This window comes from Giraffa tippelskirchi, chromosome 5 (assembly GCF_054371585.1).
Source record: "Giraffa tippelskirchi isolate mGirTip1 chromosome 5, T2T-mGirTip1v1.2.pri, whole genome shotgun sequence".
In the NCBI taxonomy this organism is placed as follows: domain Eukaryota; kingdom Metazoa; phylum Chordata; class Mammalia; order Artiodactyla; family Giraffidae; genus Giraffa; species Giraffa tippelskirchi.
Genome location: NC_137279.1, coordinates 184,720,234 through 184,724,490, shown reverse-complemented (window position 1 = coordinate 184,724,490; position 4,257 = coordinate 184,720,234).

Genomic DNA, 4,257 nt, shown 5'->3' with positions numbered 1-4,257 from the left:
TTCGAGCTCAGGGAGCAAGCAGCTTTTCCTTCTCAACTTTTCTGGGCTTTATCTGCCTCAGGTTCTCAAGACTAACAAGGTCGACGAGGGTGGTTTCCCACATGCAGCCCTTTGCCAAGAAGTAGGAAACCTCTGCTATCCCGGGACTCGAGGAGCAGGCAGGGCAGGAGGCCACTGGCAGCCTGGCTGAAAGCACCATCATGCCTGCCTCCAATGCTGGCTCCTGGACCCTCCAGGGACCCGCGGCCACATGAGACCCAGGGCTGCTGACCCCAGAGGGAGGTACCGAGGGCTGGGGAGGGACAAGGCACCAGGGGAGGCCCTTGCAGTGATCTCTAGTGCACCAGGTGGGGCGGCAGGACAGTGACAAGGATGTGAGCTCTTGGATTTGTAATCTGTGATCAATTCAGAATCCCGGCAAACCTCTGAGACACTTTCCCCCCATGCTCAGCTTTTTACCAGAGAACACACAGCTCAAGGAGAAAGTCTTCACTAGAATATCAGCCTGAACCAAACCAATCAGGCAGAGAAATCTTCCGGGAAGAAAAGAACAGGAGTGATGCTTGGATTCTCAGTGCTGTGTTTACCCTCCCGACATGGTCCAGAGCTGCGGAGTTCAGCTAAGACCAAGACGGCTGGAGCTGTTCCCTTCAAAGTGCCCCTGCAGGAGATTCAGGGGTTACGGCTGGTCTCTAACGGCTGCTGAGAGGCAGAAGGGTGTCCAGGCTCCGGTAAGAAGGGGAAGGCTAGGACCCGTGCCTGTGGTCTGGCCCGCTGTTTCTTCACCCCAGAGATCACAGAGATCATCGGCTCAGAGGCTTCCGTGAGGGAGCGGAAGAGCCAGCCCCAGCCTCACCCGAGGACCAGGCCGGGGGCCAGTGGGCTCCCGCTGCAGGAGGTGGCACCTGTGTCCAAGACTCTGGCCGCACCCACTCTCCCCAGCGGAGATTCCCCCTTTTCTGAGTTGCTACTGTGTCTTTCTGGTATGGGTTGAATTGTGTCCCCCCAAATTCATACGTGGAAGGCCTAACCGCTTCCCCTGAACACCCGAGAATGGGACTGCATCCAGAGACAAGGCCTTTCACAAAGTGATTGAGAAAGGGGCCATTCGTGGGCACTGATCCGATCTGCTTGGGGTCTTTAGAAAAAGAGGAGATCTAGACGCAGACACCAGGGGCTCAGGGGCCAGGAGTGACAACCTTGTGAAGAGGCATCAACAGCATGGCCTCTGAAGCCAAGGAGAGAGGCCCCAGAGGAAACCCGCCCTGCCGGCTGGCACCTTGATCTTGGACTTTAAGTCTCCGGACAGTGGGAGAATACATTTCTGTTGTTTAAGCCACCTCATCTATGGGGTTCTGTTGCAGCAGCTCTAGCAAGCTAAGACACTTCCCCTGTCTCGGGGAATCATGAAGAAGGGTCTGGGGGGGCTTCTCTCCAAGGTCTGGGGGGCTGAGCCTCACAATGGGCTGGTGCTCCAAGAACCACAGCCACCCAGGCAGGGCCCCTTCAGCTCAGCCCTAGCCCTTCAGCCACTCAACTTCCACAGTCTCCTCCAGAAACCCCAGCTGTGAGCCAACCAAGGCAAGGCTGCGTGGGCATCAGGGACCCCCCAGAGCTGGGGATGAAGACAGAGGGAGTACTGAGGGGTGGGGGCGGGGGAGGCAAACAGCAGGAGGGCATCATCAGATGGCAGAGCCAAGGGCCCCAGGCCTGAGGACTGGGGCCCCTCACCATTCCCCAGCCCTCTGCCACAGCACTGCCGTAGGCCTCGGTTCCCCTCTCCAGTCAGGCCAGAGACCTGAGTCTTGAAGTGTGGGTAGATGCACAGGATGGAAAATCACCACTATCAGGGACTTCCCTGGTGGTCCAGTGGCTAAGACTCTGTGCTCTCGATGCAGGGGGCCTGGGTTCAATCCCTGGTCGGGGAACCAGATCCCACGTGTTGCAACTAAAGATCCCAAGTGCCACAACTAAGACCCAGCACAGCCAAATAAACACATACTTTTTTTTTAACTACCACTAATCAAAATAACCAACTTTCCTAAGTGCTAACTACACGTAAGTCTCTTGTGCCAAATGCCTTGCAGGGGTTTTCTTTCCATCCTCACAGTAACCCTGAGGTAAGTAATATGTTAGTCCTGCCTGACACAGGAGATGAACCCCTGAGAAGTAGCTTAGGAAAGGCCACGCAGCTGTCAGGGCAGTGCTGGGCTTTGAACCCAAGCAGTCTAGCTGCAGAGCTGAGTTTCTCACAGGGGAAAGGGGGCAGGCTGGGATCTGAGCCCATCGAGGTCCCGGCACAGGATGGTGAGGCAGGGGCCAGCCAAGGACAGGGGTTTGGGGACAACAGAGGCGGAACAATCCACCTTGTCATCAACTGACCAAACGAGAAACACAGAGGCCTCCGACTGTGGGAAAGACTGTGACCTCCTACCCTCCCACACGTGGGGAAAACAGCTTGGAGAGCATCAAAAGGGCAGAGCTGCCCCAAAGGTTTATCTTTGGTCTGTGTGCCGGGAAAACGAAACAGGGAAAGGCAGGAGAAGCAGGCCGCAGAGATAAGTCTCGCCAGCCGCCAGCAGAGGGGCCACGGCGGGGCCAGCTCTGTGCCCGGTGCCAGCACACTCTCAGGGGGATCTCCCTTGGTCAGGTCAACCGGTGGGCAGACCAGTGGACCTCAGTTTGCTGTGATGACAAGAAGCAAACTGGGAAGGGGAGGGGCGGTGGGGTGCCGCAAGCCCGGCGCTGCCAAGAATTCCCCGTGTTATCTTGGGTGAGCTGCTTCCCGTTCTGGGCCTCGATCCCGAGTGAACAGAAGCAGAACCGGGACTCCTCTCTTCTCTGTTTGCGCTCCCTGGGGAGGAGGGGCAAACAAAGAGGGCTTCAGATAAACACCAGACGTTCTAGGCCAGCTTCTTGATAAAATGAGGATACCCTGGGAGTTCCCCGGCGGTCCAGTGGTTAGGACTTAGGCCAAGTTACGACTTGGCTCTTTCATTCCTGTGGCGCGGGTTCGATCCTTGGTCAGGGAACTAAGATCCTGCAAGCCATGCCACATAGTGAGAAAAAAGAAAGAAAGAAAGAAACCTAAGATTCCTCATGGTGCGCAGTGTGGCCAAAAATAAAATGATTAAGAAAAAAAAATTGAGGACACCGAAGCCTGCTCCATCTCTTGTTTCCAAAGCTTCCACCTCACCTACCAGCCCATCCTCCCCTTCCAGGCCACAGCCAGAGGGGAGGTACAAAGGGGAAAATGGAGAGAGAGCAGAGATCCTTCAGAAGCAGTGGTACCCTCAGGCTTCCGGGCATTCCCACGCCTTCCCAGCATCTGTGTTCCTCGGGGTCAATCCAGAGGTCCACAGAGGCTGAGAGCGAGCCCCAGCTGGTAAAGGCATTCCAGTTCCTCAGGCTCTGACCCAGGGCCCCGTGGGCACCTTGGAGGGCTCCCATCTACCCTGCTGAGCTGCTGCACGACTTTGATCACCACTACACGAAGGGTTTCCTGAATGCTTTCCTGAGGACATTGTTCCCCTCCACAGAGTCATCAAGGTCAAATTCATCATGGGCTAGGCTGGTCCAGGTCCTACCCAGTGGGGAAAGCCCGCCCTCTGTCCAAGCCCCACTTCCCCCGGGGAAAATTCAGCCAGTGCTTTCTCTCGTTTTAGCTCATTACTAGCCTTGGGGATGGCAAAGCCGTTGGAAACACGGCTGCTGTAAGCTCAAGGCTGCCAGACAGCACAGAGCACACACCAGGGGTGGGCCTGGGGGAGAGGTGGAGTTCACAACTAGAGACAGACATCTGGGAGCCCCGCTCCGTCTTCCTAAGAGGCCCATCTCCACACCCAGCCCCAGGACATGCTCCATCCCAGAATCACACTCAGGGGCCTCTGAAGTCATTCAGCATTTATTGGAAATGCCTCTGTGCAAGGCTTTGTCCCTGCCCTCAAGGAACTCACAGTCTAGGGGAACAGACACACAACCAACACAACACCTTGTTAAATGCTGCGGGAGGATAGCGGACCCTGGGCCGGAGAGGCAGTCTCTGCTCAACCTCCTGGGCCGTCCTGTAGTGGAACAGAATTCCCCAGGCAGCCCAGGAGGCCCGCTGCGCAGTGCACACAGAGGCCTCAGGACCCAGACGGGCACAGCACAGTCAGGAGGTGGCACAAACCAGACTCTGTCCTGGGGATGATGCGAGGGAGGCGGGGGCAAGACGGCGAAAGGATGTGCGTGGCACACACGGGGCTCAGGTGCGGG